Source organism: Bos grunniens, chromosome X, assembly GCF_055505025.1.
Source record: "Bos grunniens cultivar Pamir isolate PY7600 chromosome X, Bosgru_T2T1.0, whole genome shotgun sequence".
NCBI classification, from domain to species: Eukaryota; Metazoa; Chordata; class Mammalia; order Artiodactyla; family Bovidae; genus Bos; species Bos grunniens.
The window spans coordinates 14,979,969-14,998,411 of record NC_141194.1 but is presented as its reverse complement, the minus strand read 5'-3'; the positions used below and the strand labels follow the sequence as shown (position 1 = coordinate 14,998,411).

Below are 18,443 nucleotides of genomic sequence, written 5' to 3'. Positions count from 1 at the left end.
TAAGACTCAGCCTGAGTGTATCTCCTTCCCTTCGGGGCAGGCTCCACTTAAATCCTCCTGTGTCCCAGATGGAGATGCCACCAAGCACACAATCCCTTAGAGAACCAGCCTCCACAGCATCATCTCTCAGACCCCGCTCCAGTTAGCCCTGGAGTCCCATTGATTTTATCATGTGACTGTTTCTCCATTTCTATCTGTCCTCCAATGGCCCCATTTCCGGAGCTCACCACCCCCTCTACCTGGACTACTGGCAAAGTCACCTCTCTCCTCTGCATTAACTGATGGTCCATGTGATATATCTGCTCCTGTCACATTGTTTGAAAGTCTTTCCATGGCTTCCAGTTGCCTTAAGGATAAAGCCCAAGCTTGAGAAGAGATATATGACACCCTTGGTGATACAGACTCTGAGTCTCAAACGTTTCCTCTGCTGCTGCTGCTAAGTCACTTCAGTCGTGTCTGACTCTGTGAGACTTCATAGATGGCAGTCCACCAGGCTCTTCTGTCCCTGGGATTCTCCAGGCAAGAATACTGGAATGGGTTGCCAGGTCCTTCTCCAATGCATGCATGCATGCTAAGTCGCTTCAGTCGTGTCCAACTCTGTGCGACCCTATGGACAGCAGCCTACCAGGCTCCTCTGTCCATGGGATTCTCTAGGCAAGATATTGGAATGGGTTGCCATTTCCTTCTCCAACTTTTTCTCTAACTTTCTCTATGTCTGTTGATGGTCTGACTGAAATATAGCACTTCTTAAATTCTTGCATATAGGAGCATCCAGGCCTTGCTCCTCCTGTTTCCTGGACCTGGAATACCATTCCTCCACCTCTTGGCCTCCTCTCCCTTTAGGATACAGCTGAGGCTCATGTCCCTTCTTTCAGAAAGTCCTCCTCCTTCCCTGCCCATGCTTGCTGGTTGAGATGGACACTCGTCCTTAGAGGTCCCATGGTGCCCTGTGCCTATGAAGGAGTCAAAGACCATGCTTAATTTAATCACATGGTGATACAGTTCCAGAGAAGAGCAAGAATAGATAAGAAGTCCTTCTTAAATAAACAATACAAAGTAGTAGAGGAAAACAAGAGAATGGGAGAGACTAGATATCTTTTCAATAAAATTGGAGATATCGAGGGAACATTCCATGCAAGAATGGGCACTATAAAGGACAAAAACGGTAAGGAACTAACAGAAGCAGAAGAGATTAACAAGAGCTGGAAAGAATACACAGAAGAATTGTACAAAAAGGGTCTTAACCATCCAGATAACCACAGTGGTGTGGTCACTCACCTAAGAGCCAGATATCTTGGAGTGTGAAATCATGTAGGCCTTAGGAAGCATTCCTATGAATAAAGCTAGTGGAGGTGATGGAATTCCAGCTGAGCTAGTGAAAATCCTAACAGGTGATGCTGTTAAAGTGCTACACTCCATATGTCAGCAAATTTGGAAAGCTCAGCAGTATCCACAGGACTGGAAAAGGTCAGTTTTCATTCCAATTGCAAAGAAGGGAAATGCCAAAGAATGTTCAAACTCCTGTATAATTCTGCTTATTTCACATGCTAGTAAGATTATGCTCAAAAACCTTCAAGCTAGGCTTCAGCAGTATTTGAACTGAGAATTCCAGATGTACAAGCTAGATTCAGAAAAGGTAGAGGAACCAGAGATCAAATTGCGAACATCCATTGGATCATAGAGAAAACAAGGGAATTCTAGAAAAACATCTGCTTCATTGACTATGCTAAAGTCTTTAACTGTGTGGATCACAACAAACTAGAAAATTCTTGAAGAGATGGGAATACCAAGACCACCTTACCTGTCTCCTGAGAAACCAGGTCAAGAAGCAACACTGAGAACTGTACATGGAACAATGTACATGTTTGAGGGGGTGTGGCTGCTGAGGAGCTGCCTTCTGAACCCTCACAGGGACTTGTTGCATCTCTTCTGAAAAAAAAAAAAAAAAAAGGAAGCGCCTCAACATACTGATTTCACAACGAGGGTAAGTATGAACCAAAAGATGTTTTACAAGCTGGGGTGGGGATGGAATGGGGGGGCTTTTGGGTGGTGTTGGGCTGCACCCCGCAAGCCTATAATCCCTAAATGTACCCAGCTTCAAGACCAAAGAAACAGCCCGGAGTGCATGATGGAGACATCATGGTTTAATGGATGGGGGAGCCTACCTGTTTGAAGCAAGGTCCTGGGGGAACACCCCACCGTGTGGGCTGATAGGAGGCAGGGCATGGTGGCAGGCTTCACTCCTCAGGAGAGGGGGAGGGTGCCTGTTACAGCCAAAATTGACATCAGGTGGGCTCATTAGTTACCAGGGAAACCAGTAGGGGGGGCCCTCTCCTCATAACCCTTTTGATAAGAATAATCACCAGCTGGGGTCTGGGGAAAGTTCTAGGAAGGTGAGTCGTGTGAGTAGGGTGCAGGGGCAGCAGGCACTGGTCGGGCAGGGGAGGGACAGACAGCAGGACCACAGGCATCTAGGGGGGCCTGACCATACACTCCTCTCCAACACACCCTGCATGACCCAGACAATCTTGGCCTGCCCCTCTTCTGTGATATTGCTGGGGTCAGGTTTGTAGAGGGGACACTTCCACCAGATACCACAAATACAATACAGACAGGCCACCCCTACAGGTCACAAACTCAGAGTCACCCCCCTGGGAGGAGAGGGCCCTGGCTCTAAGAGAAACATTTCACTGGCTTAGTCTTCTCAGCTGTCATAGCACAGGTCTGCACCCCCATGTTATGCTCAGTGCCATTAGGGGTGAACCCATTAGGTCTTTCAAAATAAAAACCAGTTAATCCCATTATTTCCAGTAGTCATGTACAGATGTGAGAGTTGGACTATAAAGGAAGCTGAGCACCAAAGAATCGATGCTTTTGAAATGTGGTGTTGGAGAAGACTCTGGAGAGTTCCTTGGACAGCAAGGAGATCCAACCAGTCCATCCTAATGGAAATCAGTCGTGAATATTCATTGCAAGGACTGATGCTGAAGCTGAAACTCCAATGCTTTGGCCTCCTGATGCAAAGAACTGACTCATTGGAAAAGACCCTGATGCTGGGAAAGATCAAAGGCAGGAGGAGAAGGGGGTGACAGAAGATGAGATGGTTGGATGGACATGAGTTTGAGTAGGCTCCAGGAGTTGCTGATGGACAGGGACGCCTGGTGTGCTGCAGTCCATGGGTCTGCAAAGAGTCAGACACGACTGAGCAACTGAACTGAATCCCATTAGTTGGAACTGTGTATCCAGAAGCCAGCCTATTCCACTCCACACAACAGAGCCCAGGGGGCTCATGGGTGTCAGCTGTACAGTGACATTTACCTACAGGGTCCTTCTGATGTATTGGCACATGGAGCCAGAAAACGGTGAGTCTCCCCCTCCCCTCCACTTTCAGTAGTTCCTACATTGTCACATCAGCCACGTCAATGTTCCACGGAAGTCCTGAGGAGGACAACAGCAGCATCTCATTGCTCACCCACAATCAGACATATCTTACAGTAAGGCCAGTGGTGGTGCTCAGAAAAGGGAGAAAATGTAAGACATCTAACAGGTACAACACAGGGGAGATGATGACCAGAAAGCAAAATACAAGCAGTAAGCACATTCTAAGATAAACCACACCTGCCTGTGAATTTTGTCCTCATCTGCAATACAGTTCAGAAAACTCAACTGTTCAATGATAGAAGAACATGTCTAAAATCACACATACAATGGTCACCTAGTTCTACGTTGGATGTATAAACGACAACTACTCCATTTTGACTTTCAAAATGATTCCCTTCCTCAATGGCCAAAGCAGATGTACAATGCATATCTGAACGTTGACAGAACGGTTGCTCTGGTCAGTAAAATTTAAGTGAAACCATGTGTAAATCAGAATGACTGCCCCCACCTCAATATGTGCAGATTTTTCAATCAGTTCCCCTTTTGATGTCACATCTTCCAAATCAGAAAGCAGTGATGATCAAAATACCCATCCCTTGATGCTGGGGTGCTGGCTCCTACCCCAGGTTCAGATTATGTCCCTCAATGCGAGGTCTCCTCTGTATTTTGCTAGTTATTCATGTTGCAGGAAAATTAATCAGATCTCGTGAGCAGGCTCAGAGGTATGTTGATGAGTAAACACTTTATTTTTATCACTGAGAGCCAATATGTTATCACTTATACCCAATTGTCACACAAGCATGTACATGTGCTTTTAGCAGAAGACTTAAAGCAATGTCGCACGTAATGAGCAGTTACACTCTGTGACAATTTCAGTAGATCATTTTCTTTTCAGAACATCAGGGCAAAAGTATGGCTAACACAATAAACTTCAAAAACACAGACCTCAATTAACAGAACTAGAATGTAACATCCACTAAAATATAATATTCAGAGAAGGCAATGGCAACCCACTTCAGGACTCTTGCCTGGAAAATCCTATGGACAGAGGAGCCTGGTAGGCTGCAGTCCATGGGGTCGCTAAGAGACGGGCACGACTGAGCGACTTCACTTTCACTTTTCACTTTCATCCATTGGAGAAGGAAATGGCAACCCATTCCAGTGTTCTTGCCTGGAGAATCCCAGGGACAGCAAAGCCTGGTGGGCTGCCGTCTATGGGGTTGCACAGAGTCGGACACGACTGAAGTGACTTAGCAGCAGCAGCAAAATATAATATTGCTCTAAAATTACCCTCATCTCCACCAAACAGCCAAATCAAGACTAATTTGCAAAATAAGTCTGGCCAACTGACCATATATGCGCCTCCAAAATGGACAGAGGAGCCTGGTGGGCTACAGTCCATGGGGTCAGAAAGAGTGAGACACGACTAAGCGACTAACACACAGGCATTAGGCCTGCATAATTCCCATGTTACTTTTAGGTAGGGCTTCCCTGATGGCTCAGATGGTAAATAATTTGCACGTAACACAGGAGTTCCCTGGGTCAGGAAGATTCCCTGGAAAAGGGAATGGCAACTCACTCCAGTATTCTTGCCTGGAGATAAATGGAAAGAGGAGCCTGGTGGGCTACAGTCCATTGGGTCACAAAAAGTCAGACACAACTGAGTGACTAAGCACACAGGACACAAAGTGGCTGTGGTGGAACTCTTCAGAAGTCTCAGACCAAATTCCCCAAAAGCCTCTCAAAGCCAGGAAAGCCATGCCAAAACCTGCTCTCACGCTCCACCTCAGTGAACTTCTCTCTTCTAGAGGTCCCCAAAATATCACAATTCCTGCACATGACAGGAGACAGTCTTTCCCATTCATCTGCTAAGGCTGCTCAGAACCCAAGAGTGTCCAGTATCTGGAGGGACCAGGCAGAGAGAAAGAAAAAGCGTCAATTCTACCCACAGGTGTAGTTTACCAAAGTGCTATAAATCAAAATCAACTTGAGGGGAAGGGCTTCCTTAATCTGAAAAACACAGATCAAACCCAGCAATATTCTAGACAAAACTAGTAAAAGTTATAACCATATTGATCAGTTCACTCAGTAACCAACTCTTGTTAGTTTTTTATGAAGCCATCAGTTCTTCCATTAAGATTCTTTAAGTTCTTAGCCAGTTTAGAAATATTAATACAACTTGAAATTTATCAGAGGCCTGTCACTATCAAAAGGTCCCTCCTATGAATCTTCTTGAAGGTGAAGCACTTTGCAAAAGCATCAGATAAAACAACAACTGTCTATAAAAGACAAAAGACATAAAAAGACAAGCCTAAGCACCTGATTACAATGTAAGCAATAAAGAAACTTGGCTACAATAACTAGAATTATGACCAATGACATTGTACAGGAGACAGAGATAAAGACCATCCCCAAGAAAAAGAAATGCAGAAAAGCAAAATGGCTGTCTGAGGAGGCCTTACAAATAGCTATGAAAAGAAGAGAAGTGAAAAGCAAAGGAAAAAAGGAAAGATATACCCATTTGAATGCAGAGTTCCAAAGAATAGCAAGGAGAGGTAAGATAAGCTTCTCTCAGGTATCAATGCAAAGAAATAGAGGAAAACAATAGAATGGGAAAGGCTAGAGATCTCTTCAAGAAAATGAGAGATACCAAGGGAACATTTCATGTAAAGATGGGCTCAATAAAGGACAGAAATGCTTCCTAACAGAAGCAGAAGATATTAAGAAGAGGTGGCAAGAATACACAGAAGAACTATCCAAAAAAGATCTTCATGACACAGATAATCATGATGGTATGATCCGTCACCTAGAGCCAGACATCCTGGACTGTGAAGTCAAGTGGGCCTTAGGAAGAAACACTACAAACAAAACTAGTGGAGGTGATGGAATTCCAGTTAACCTATTTCAAATCCTAAAAGATGATGCTGTGAAAGTGCTGCACTCAATATGCCAGCAAATGTGGGAAACTCAGCAGTGGCCACAGGACTGGAAAAGGTTAGCTTTCATTCCAATTCCCAAAGAAAGGCAATGCCAAAGAATGCTCAAACTATCACACATTGCAGTCATCTCAAAGGCTAGTAATGCTCAAAATTCTCCAAGCCAGGCTTCAGGAATACATGAACCGTGAACTTCCAGATGTTCAAGCTACTTTTAGAAAAGGCAGAGGAACCAGAAATCAAATTGTCAATATCCACTGGATCATCAAAAAAGCAAGAGAGTTCCAGAAAAACATCTGTTTCTGCTTTATTGACTATACCAAAGCCTTTGACTGTGTGGATCACAATAAACTATGGAAAATTCTTCAAGAGATGGGAATACCAGACCACCTGACCTGCCTCTTGAGAAACCTGTATGCAGGTCAGGAAGCAATAGTTAAAACTGGACATGGAACAACAGACTGGTTCCAAATAGGAAAAACAGTACGTCAAGGCTGTATATTGTCACCTTGCTTATTTAACTTACATGCAGAGTACATCATGAGAAACGCTGGATTGGAAGAAGCACAAGCTGGAACCAAGATTGCCAGGAGAAATATCAATAAGCTCAGATATGCAGATGACACCACCCTTATGGCAGAAAGTGAAGAGGAACTAAAAAGCCTCTTGATGAAAGTGAAAGAGGAGAGTAGAAAAGTTGGCTGAAAATTCAACATTTAGAAAACCAAGATCATGGCATCCAGTCCCATCACTTCATGGCAAATAGATGGGGAAACAGTGGAAACAATGGCTGACTTTATTTTTAGGGGGCTCCAAAATCACTGCACATGGTGACTGCAGCCATGAAATTAAAAGATGCTTGTTCCTTGGAAGAAAAGTTATGACCAACCTAGACAGCATATTAAAAAGCAGAGACATTACTTTGCCAACAAAGATCCATCTTGTCAAGGCTATGGTTTTTCCAGTAGTCATGTATGGATGTGAGAGTTGGACTATAAAGAAAGCTGAGCACCAAAGAATTGATGCTTTTGAACTGTGGCGTTGGAGAAGACTCTTGAGAGTCCCTTGGACTGCAAGGAGATCCAACCAGTCCATCCTAAAGGAGATGAGCCCTGGGTATTCATTGGAAGGACTGATGCTGAGGCTGAAACTCCAATACTTTGGCCACCTGATGCAAAGAGCTGACTCATTGGAAAAGACAGTGATGCTGGGAAAGATTGAGGGCAGGAGGAGAAGGGGACAACAGAGGATGTGATGGTTGGATGGCATCACTGTCTCAATGGACATGAGTTTGGGTAAACTCTGGGAGTTCGTGATGGACAGGGAGGCCTGGCGTGCTGCAGTTCATGGGGTCCCAAAGACTCAGACATGACTGAGAGACTGGACTGAACTGAACTGAATAATCTTAACCCTTAAAAACCTTAATGTCTGGCAAAAACCAAGAAGCAAGTAATTATGCATTTCCTGCTTGGAAAATTTAAGCTTTGGTCTGCTCTCCACAGCAGGCAAAGGTAGGTACACAGATGCACCCAGCCAATTAATGTTCTAATAGTTTATCCTATTTGAAATGACTCAGATTGTCCAGGAATTCTCTTCATTTGAATTAGTTTAGTTTCAAGTAACCAAAATCTGGAGAGACTACCATTGAGAGACATTCACAAAATATAATTATTCCTAGTAGAGTTTACCTTAAAGGTCTTTTTGTTTCCCCTTTACACTTACAGCTCATACAAGATTGAAGTTCCAGAGAGCCCAGGTAGGTTATTTATATCTCAAAGGCATCAGAGAAATACCAATTCCTTCTAGAAAGCTAGCTTAAATACAAGAGGCTCACTTTGATAAACAGCAGAGCCATTAGAGGCCATTGTTGCCCAGAGGCACCTCCATCGAGCAAGGACAGCAACCACAGGGCCCCACAGGCTAGTAGACAGTCACCTTGGGGTTTCCCAGTAACTTGCAGGGTCACTCCTGGAACTTTTGGGCCCCATAAGTGAGCTGGCACCCCGCAAATTTCCATTCTCTGTCCTGTATTTCCCAAAGACTCAGTGCTCATGGGAGTTTCCTCAGTCTCCAGGGTGCTGGCCCACCAATTTGGGGGCTGCACCCCTGCACTTGCCCAGCTTCACGACCAAAGAAAGAGATCGGAGTCAGCGACAGAGATGACATGGTTGAATGGCTGGGGGAGCCTACCTGTCTGAAGCAAGGGCCTGGAACAACACCCCACCTTGTGCAGTGACAGTGGGCAGAACATGGCAGCGGGCAGGGCGTGGGGTGTGTGGTGGGGGTGGGGCGTGGTGAGGTGGGCGGGGAGGCTACAGGTTATAGGGGAATTGACTTCAGGTGGGCTCATCAGTCACCAGGGAAGCTAGCAAAGAGGCACGCCCCTCATTGCACCTTGGAAGAGAACAGTCACCAGCTGGGGCCTGGGGCAAATGGGTAGGGAGTTCAGACCTCTGTGATACAGACACCTGAGATACAGGTGAAGCAGGCCCTGGTCGGGTAGGGGATGGACAGAGAGCAAGGGCACAGCCATCTTGAGGGGCCTGACCATACAGGTGGACAGAGGGCTGGATGCCTTGTGGTTGCCTTGGATTCCACCCACGACCCCCAGTTAGTAGCACTAGGCAAGGACTTAGGAGGAAGCTTTAGAGGCACCACCCGCTAGTGCTCCCAATTTTGTTAGAGCTGGACAGTGTCCTAGAGATCAGTGACAACAGCTGGCTTCTCAGGGCCTATTGACAGATACAAGAACTGATGTGCAGATATGTGAAGTGTCTGAGGTCAGACAGCTGGTGGGGCAGAGCTGGGCCCAGGATCAAGGACATCATTTCTTAAAGCAGTGGTTCTCAACCTTGGCTGCACATTAAAATCGCCTGGGGAGCTTTAATATGTACATTTGCCCAAGCGCCACTCCAGACCAATTAAATCAGAATGTCTCAGAGGTAAGACCTGGTATTTTTCCCCAAAATGCCCCTATGGTACAAGCCTAATCTGCCAATAGTTGACAACTACTGTCCAAAAACAGTATCAGAATCACCTGGAGGACTGATTAAATTGAAGACCACCTGACTCCAACCCCAGAGGGTCTGATACAGTAGGTCTGGGGTGAGGCACAAGAATTTGCATTCCTAACAAACTCCCAAGAGATGCTGATGCTGGTGCTGCTGGTCTGGCCTGGAGACTATCCCTGTGGTCAGTCCCTTTACTGAGTCCCAAAGGCAAAGGCCTGTGGTTGTCACCACTTTTGTTTGTGTTTTTTTTTTTTTTTTTTTGGCTGTGCCATGAAGCATGTGGGATTCTAGTTCCATGATCAGGGATTGAATCCATGACCCCTGTGGTGGAAGCAGGAAGTCTTAACCACTGGACCGCCAGGGAAGTCCCCTGTCCCCACTTTTGATACTTACACCTTTTCATGCTGTTCTTGACTTTCTCTCCTAAGGCTAATTTCCATGATCACTTGTTGCAGATTTTGACCTATTTTTACCCATTTATAAAAGGTTGGGGTATGAGTGGAGGTTACACATTGTGTTTGCTCTAAGCACCCCATCATTCTATGAAGTGGAAGAAGAATGACCTTGCTTATTCTGAACACAGTATACCAATTCTAAGACTTCCATCAAGCCGCTCCACACACACACATTTTCCTGAGTTCTGTGTGTGTATATGAATCAGAACATGACAATTTCATTTTCCTGAAAACACTCCATTCCCAACTGATGACTAGGTTCTAGGTTATACCAACCTCAAAGAGTTGAAAGGTCTCCTAGGTGGTTGCCAAGCCAAATACAGAGGCATGGCAACCTCACCATGTTCCTCCAGTGGATGGATTTTCCAGTTCAAGGAATGACAATCTGTCTGTGAGGAATCTTCCCCAGCTACAATTCAAACTGAGAACCTGAGAATGCAACCCCCAGAGCTTTAGACACTGGAGCTATGAATAGAGATGTGGCTAGGGTAGAGGCAAAGGGCAGGATGACTTCTCCCATCCTTGCAATGAGGGCTGTGAGAACTAGAAGATCATGTCCACAGCAAGGGGGTGAAGGGGGTTGGCAACCTTCAGAAGAGGGGGGCTGTCATGGAGAAATGCTCCCAAGCATAAGGAAGAGCCATGGCGGCAGTGACTGGGTCACATGATGCTGGAAGATCATTCCTCCCTTTTGGTGCACTGTTAGAACCTCCAGCCCTTGCCTCAGCACCATGAGTAGACAAGACATCCTGTCTTTGAGGACTAGGCCATGTTGGGAAAGACATGGCCTAGGAGCCAGACCCTAGTTCAAAGCCCCTCCTGGACACTTATCATTTGTGAACTTGAAGATGGTCCTACTCCTCTCATCTTTAAAATGGACATAATATTTACACATTTGTTGTGAGGGTTTAAACTTAACATGTAAGTTGTACACAGTACAGTGCCTGGTACATAGTAGGCACTCAGTAAGTGGTACCTTCTATTGCCTCAAAATCAAATGTGGGTTGAGGTTTGGTACACCAGATACCACTCTGACAGATTTTTTCCCCCACATAATTCAGACAGCCTGAAGAACACACATAAATACAGTGTAAAGAATAAAAATAGAACATCTGGAGACAGATTCTAGTTCCAGCTCTGACTGCAACAGACCATGTGACTTGGCAAATCAATTACTTCTGTTCTCTCATCAGTAAAAGGGGGAAATTGTGCCATATGACCTCCAAAGCCTCTTCCCCTCCAACATTACGTAAGTGTCTGTGAGGCCACCAAAATGGCTAAAAACTCACTGTTTAGTGTCTACCATTCCCTGAAGCAGCATTTTCCAGACTTTCTTGATAAGAATCACTGAGGATGCTTTTAAACATACAGATTTCTAGGGCCTTCTGATAAAATATAACTGTCCAAAACAGTAGCCACTAGACATGTGGCACTATCAGCCCTTAAACATAACTAGTCCAAATTTAGATGTCCCATAAGTATAAAATGCACAAAAAAATTTAAAATTTAACATGAAAAAAGATTATAAAACATTTCAATAATGTTTTATTGCTCACATGTAAAATGATAGTATTCTGGATATGTAAGTAAAATATATTGTTTATAAAATATATCATTAAAGTTAATGAAATATACTTAAGTAAAATAGAGGAAAAGAACAGAATGAGAAAGACTAGAGAGCTCTTCAAGAATATTAGAGATACCAAGGGAACATTTCATGCAAGGATGAGCACAATAAAGGACAGAAATAGTATGGACCTATCAGAAGCAGAAGATATTAAGAAGAGGTGGCAAGAATACACAGAAGAACTATACAAAAAAGATCTTAATGACCCAGATAACCACTATGATGTGATCAATCACCTAGAACTAGACATCTTGGAATGCGAAGTCAGGTGGGCCTTAGGAAGCATCACTATGAACAAAGCTAGTGAAGGTGATGGAATTGCATCTGAGCTATTTCAAATCCTAAATGATGCTGTGAAAGTGCTACACTCAATATGCCAGCAAATTTGGGAAACTCAGCAGTGGCCACAGGACTGGAAAAGGTCAGTTTTCATTCCAATCTCAAAGAAAGGCAATGCCAAAGAATTTTCAAACTACCGCACAATTGTACTCTTTTCACATGCCGGCAAAGTAACGCTCAAAACTCTCCAAGCTAGGCTTCAACAGTACGTGAACCAAGAACTTCCATATGTTCAAGCTGGATTCAGAAAAGGCAGAGGAACCAGAGACCAAATTGCCAACATCCATTGTATCATAGAAAAGGCAGGGAATTCCAGAAAAATATCTACTGGAATCAAAATTGCCAAGAGAAACATCAATAACCTCAGATATGCAGATGACACCACCCTTATGGCAGAAAGTGAAGAAGAACTAAAGAGCCGCTTGATGAAAGTGAAAGAGGAGAGTGAAAAAGCTGGCTTAAAACTCAACATTCGAAAAACTAAGATCATGGCATCCGGTCCTATCACCTCATGGCAAATAGATGGGGAAACAATGGAAATAGTGACAGACATTATTTTCTTGGGCTCCAAAATCACTGCAGATGATGATGCAGCCATGAGATTAAAGATACTCACTCCTTGGAAGAAAACTTATGACCAACCTAGACAGCATATTAAAAAGCAGAGACATTACTTTGCTGACAAAAGTCCATCTAGTCAAAGCTATGGTTTTTCCAGTGGTCATGTATGCATGTGAGAGTTGGACCAGAAAGAAAGCCAAGCGCCAAAGAATTGATGCTTTTGAATTATGGTGTTGGAGAAGACTCTGGAGAGTCCCTTGGATTGTAAGGTGATCAAACCAGTCAGTCCTAAAGGAAATCAGTCTGGAACATTCATTGGAAGGACTGATGCTGAAGATGAAGCTCCAATACTTTGGCCACTTGATTCGAAGAGTCAACTCATTAGAAAACACCCTGATGCTGGGAAATATAGAAGGCAGGAGGAGAAGAGGATGACAGAGGATGAGATGGTTGGACGGCATTATTGCCTCAATGGACATGAGTTTGGGCAAGCTCCGAAGTTGGTGACAGACAGGGAAGTCTGGCATGCTGCAGTTCATGGGGTCACAAAGAGTTGGACATGACTGAGTTACTGAACTGAACTGAAGTAAAATAGTCTATTTTAAATACATTAAAAAATATATTAAAATTAAATGTTCTTTAAATAATACAAATGTATGATTAAAATTAATTTCACATGTCTCTCTTTATTTTTTAATATGTGATAACTAGAAAATTTAAAATCATGTATGTGGCTTGCATAATATTTCTGTTGGATAGCACTGCCCCAGAGGTAAGAATTAAGAATATATACTCAAGTTGACATAATCTTTAGTTTTAACACTTGCCCCAGGTCACTACTAGGAAAACACTCAGCGAACCAAAACAAACCTCACAGCTTTCATTAGAAACTCATAGACATTAGATGGTTGAAGAAATTATTTTGGAACAGGATCAAACTGGCTAAACCTCACCTTTTCCCCCTATGATTTTAAGAACACTGCTAGTGCCCTGATTTGGCACAGAAATTCCTATTTATAGATTCCTGATAATGGAGGAGAGTCAGGCTGAAGGGGTTAGAAAAAGGTGGCTTTTGCTCTTTCTATGGTCTTACTGCTCCTGGCTGTTGCAAGGAGCTTTCTTTAGGCCAACAGGACGTGGTCTTTGAATATGTATCTGGTTAAAGCTAGGTGGCAGCAGTACCATAAGATGGCAGGATGAGAAGCCCATCTCAGTTCAGTTCAGTCGCTCAGTCGTGTCCAACTCTTTGCGACCCCATGAATCGCAGCACGCCAGGCCTCCCTGTCCATCACGAAATCCTGGAGTTCACTCAGACTCACGTCCATCGAGTCAGTGATGCCATCCAGCCATCTCATCCTCTGTTGTCCCTTTCTCCTCCTGCCCCCAGTCCCTCCCAGCATCAGAGTCTTTTCCAATGAGTCAACTCTTCGCATGAGGTGGTCAAAGTACTGCAGTTTCAGCTTTAGCATCAATCCTTCCAAAGAACACCCAGGACTGATCTCCTTCAGAATGGACTGGTTGGATCTCCTTGCAGTCCAAGGGACTCTCAAGAGCCTTCTCCAACACCACAGTTCAAAAGCATCAATTCTTCAGCACTCAGCTTTCTTCACAGTCCAACTCTCACATCCATACATGACCACTGGAAAAACCATAGCCTTGACTAGACGGACCTTTGTTGGCAAAGTAATGTCTCTGCTTTTCAATATGCTATCTAGGTTGGTCATAACTTTTCTTCCAAGGAGTAAGCATCTTTTAATTTCATGGCTGCAGTCACCATCTGCAGTGATTTTGGAGCCCAAAAAAATAAAGTCTGACACTGTTTCCCCATCTATTTCCCATGAAGTGATGGGACCAGATGCCATGATGTTCATTTTCTGAATGTTGAGTTTTAAGCCAACTTTTTTACTCTCCTCTTTCACCTTCATCAAGAGGCTTTTTAGTTCCTCTTCACTTTCTGCCATAAGGGTGGTGTCATCTGCATATCTGAGGTTATTGATATTTCTCCCAGCAATCTTGATTCCAGCTTGTGCTTCTTCCAGCCCAGCATTTCTCATGATGTACTCTGCATATAAGTTAAATAAGCAGGGTGACAATATACAGCCTTGACGTATTCCTTTTCCTATTTGGAACCAGTCTGTTGTTCCATGTCCAGTTCTAACTGTTGTTTCCTGACCTGCATACAGATTTCTCAAGAGGCAGGTCAGGTGGTCTGGTATTGCCATCTCTTGAAGAATTTTCCACAGTTTATTGTGATCCACACAGTCAAAGGCTTTGGCATAGTCAATAAAGCAGAAATAGATGTTTTTCTGGAACTCTCTTGCTTTTTCCATGATCCAGCAGATGCTGGCAATTTGATCTCTGGTTCCTCTGCCTTTTCTAAAACCAGCTTGAACAACTGGAATTTCACGGTTCACGTATTGCTGAAGACTGGCTTGGAGAATTTTGAGCATTACTTCATTAGCGTGTGAGATGAGTGCAATTGTGTGGTAGTTTGAGCATTCTTTGGCATTGCCCTTCTTTGGGATTGGAATGAAAACTGACCTTTTCCAGTCCTGTGGCCACTGCTGAGTTTTCCAAATTTGCTGGCATATTGAGTGCAGCACTTTCACAGCATCATCTTTAGGACATTATAAAAAAAGAAGTCTCACATCTCCAAACTTTGACCACGAGCTCTTGTCAGCCATGGCTCAGTGCCTAGAAGTCTGGCCACTAAGCAGATAAAGTAGAGACACAAAAGTCATGCAATACTGAAGCCCCACTAGAGCTTGGCAGGAAACTCCTATTTCTTCCTTTCCAGGTGAAGCAAAATACGGTTCTTTCCCACTCCCAGATGACTGGGTCACCTGGTTCAGCACAGTAGTCTTGTTCCCAACTACACCAGGTTCCCAGCTTGTCGTGGAGGAATCTGAGGGGTGCTGTCACATTTCTCCTGCTGCCTGCCATAGGCAGAGTCAAAAGAGCACTCTGACAAGTCTCCACTTCACTCTGCTTTCAGCTGCTTTGTTGGTGGAGGATGTATTAATCAAGGTCTCACTTTATCCTGATTTTGTTTCATTTGATTTCAAGGTGAACTTTTAACACTGTGAGTAACTGAACTCCTCCCCCTACCCTGCCCTGGCTCTGCCTAAAAAAATGACTGGAGGCCAAATAAAGATATTTCTAAACACCAAAACTCTGGGACTTCCCTGGTGGTCCAGTAGCTAAGACTCTGTGCTCCCAATGCAGGGGGCTTAGGTTCCATCCCTGGTCAGGGAACTAGATCCCACATGCTGCAACTAAGGCCACTTACTATGAAAAAATTTCCTACACAGCCAAATAAATAAGTATTTTTAAAATCTTTTGAACTGTGGTGTTCAAGAAGACTCTTGAGAGTCTCTTGGACTGCAAGGAAATCAACCCTGAATATTGATTGGAAGGACTAATGCTGAAGCTGAAGTTCCAATACTTTGGCCACCTGATATGAAGAGCTGACTCACTGGAAAAGACCCTGATGCTGGGAAAGACTGAAGGCAGAAGAAGGGGACGACAGAGGATGAGATGGCTAGATGGCATCACTGACTCGATGGACATGAGTTTGAGTGAACTCAGAGAGGTGATGGACAGAGAAGCCTGGCATGCTGCAGTCCATGGGGTTGCAAAAAGTCAGACATGACTGAGTGACTGAATGAGTGAGTCAGCGAGTGAAAGTCACTCAGTTGTGTCTGACTCTTTGCGACCCCATGGGCTATACAGTCCATGGAATTCTCTAGGCCAGAATACTGAAGCAGGTAGTCTTTCCCTTCTCCAGGGGATCTTCCCAAGACTGAACTGAACTGAAAAATATATGGAGTATCAGAAACCAATAGAAGTCCCCATAAAATTCTATACTGTGTATAGAATGTATTGAATATACTCTATAGCAATAAAAGTGATCTCACATGGAAGGTTAGGGATATAAGAAGATGTGCAAATAAAGTAGTAAATATGTGGGTAATCTAAAACATACTAGAGTACAAAAACAATAATGTCTTATATGGTTTAAAAATAGAACCATAATATCAATAACAATAGCACGTAAATTAAGTAGAGGGTGATTAAAGTCAAAATACTCTAAAGTTCTTGTGTTTTAAAACAGACATCTTAATTTAAATATTAATGCTATTTTCAAATATCAAAATTTACACAGTGACTATTAAAGCAATAGAAGTTTTATGAAAATAGGCCAACTGCTTGACAAAATAGGTCCAAAACCATAAAAGGGCCAAAACACAATGGAAATGTATTTAGTGCTCATGTGACAGTACTGGGCAGGCAAACAAGGTCTTTGGAGTGGTTCTTCCTCCACAGAGATCTACTCTCTGTTGTTTTCCACTGGTGTATACCACATCCTCCTAATGACTATAGATTTCAAACAGTTCTTGATAAAGGCAAGATGAGTTCCTCCATTTACTTCTTCTTCATTAGGAGTGTCTTGGCTATTCTTGCTTCTCTGATCATTAACAAATATTTTAATCAGTTTGTAACGCTCCACAAGCAACATCTTTTTGGGATTTTCATTGGAATTGTATCCACTTATGTATCAACATCTTTACAATACTGAATTTGCTTCTCTATGTTTAGAGAAGTATTTAGACCTCCCTTGCTTATTTATAATGCAGAATTTTTACTTTCTCATTGAGGTCTGACATATCTTTCATCATGTTTATTTTATACTGTGTTATGCTTTTAGGAACTATTATTGTTTAATTTTTTTTGATTCTTGTATATAAATGCAATTGCTTTTTGTATGTTGATTTTTTTCATATACAGAAAAACTACTAAATTCCCTTATTAACTGTAGATTTTTTGGAGTTTTCTGTGTAGATCCTAACATCATCTGTGAATGATAAATTTTGAGATTTTTCTTTTCAATTCTTATAACTTTTGTTTCTCTCTTCTTTTTCTTACTGCACTGGCTAAGCTATGCCAGTGAGAGTAGCCACTTTTTGTTGCTCCTAATCTTAAAGGAAATATTTTCAATGTTTTACTATTAATTATGATATTTTCTGTGTATTTTTGGTAGAAAGTGTCTCAGATGGTAAAGAATTTGCCTGCAATGCAGCAGACTTGGGTTTGATCCCCAGATCGGGAAGTTCCCCTGGAGAAGGGAATGGCAACCCACTCCAGTACTCTTGCCTGGAGAACTCCATGGACAGAGGAGCCTGGTGGGCTACAGTCCATAGGGTTGAAAAGAGTCAGACAGGACTGAGTGACGAACACTTTCACTTTCCATATAAAGTAAATTTCTTTCTACTCTTAATAATGCTAAGAATTTTTTAAATTAATGGATATTGTCCTCAACAAATGCTTTTCTGCAACTACTGAGATTACCATATGCCTTTTTTTAAACCATATGGCTTTTTGTTTAACCATATGCCTTTTCTTCTTATTTTAGTTTTATGGAGAATTGTATTAACTGATTTTCTAATCCATGAAACCCTGCAGTATTGAGGAAAACTCATCTTTGTCAATTTTCATATGCTGATAAGATTTTTTTAAAGATTTTTGTACCTACGTAAGATAACTAGGCCTGTAATGTTCCTTTGTCATATTTTCTCTTGGTCAAGTTTTAATATCAAAGTTACGCTAACTTCATAAACTGGGTTGGCAAGTATTCCCTCTCTTACTATAATCTAGAGTAGTTTGTGCATGATTACCATTGATTGTTCCTTGACTATTTAGTAGAATTAACTTGTAAAATAAAGAGCTGAGTAATCAACTTAAGTAATGAGAAAAGAAAAGAATATACCAAAAGAAGGTAAAAAGAAGAAAGACTAAATATAATAGCAAAATGATTAAGCTAAAAATGAAAAATAGGGACTTTTGACAAAGCCAAAATTTAGTTCCTTGAAAAAACTAATAAGATAGACAAACATGCAGCAAGAAGGCAGATAAAAATGGCAAGAATGAGCCATAATAGGAGTGTAATCATAGATGATATGGAATTTTAAAAGGTTTAACAAAAGGATATTATACATTACTTTAAGGTGATAAACTTTTTAATGTTGAAAAGGACAAAATTTTAGAAATATTTAATTTACCAAACCTGACCCAAGAAGAAATAGAAAACCTGAGGGGTCTCATAACCATTAAATGAGTTGAATCATCAGTCAAA

General features: G+C 42.6%; 1 long non-coding RNA gene across 8 annotated transcripts in view; it reads right to left on the bottom strand.

Moving 5' to 3' along the window:
• LOC147339846 (uncharacterized) overlaps positions 1-8,607 on the bottom strand; it is a 116,253-nt gene extending 107,646 nt beyond the window's left edge. For 7 of the 8 annotated variants that reach the window (XR_015159106.1, XR_015159108.1, XR_015159107.1 and 4 more), the window contains exons 1-3: positions 8,508-8,607; positions 2,166-2,264; positions 1,802-1,929 (exon numbers count right to left, since the gene is read on the bottom strand). This is a non-coding gene — a long non-coding RNA (uncharacterized LOC147339846). The remainder of the gene's footprint in view (positions 1-1,801; positions 1,930-2,165; positions 2,265-8,507) is intronic. The other variant, XR_015159112.1, reaches the window with a different exon arrangement.
• Between the last annotated feature and the right edge of the window lie 9,836 nt (positions 8,608-18,443).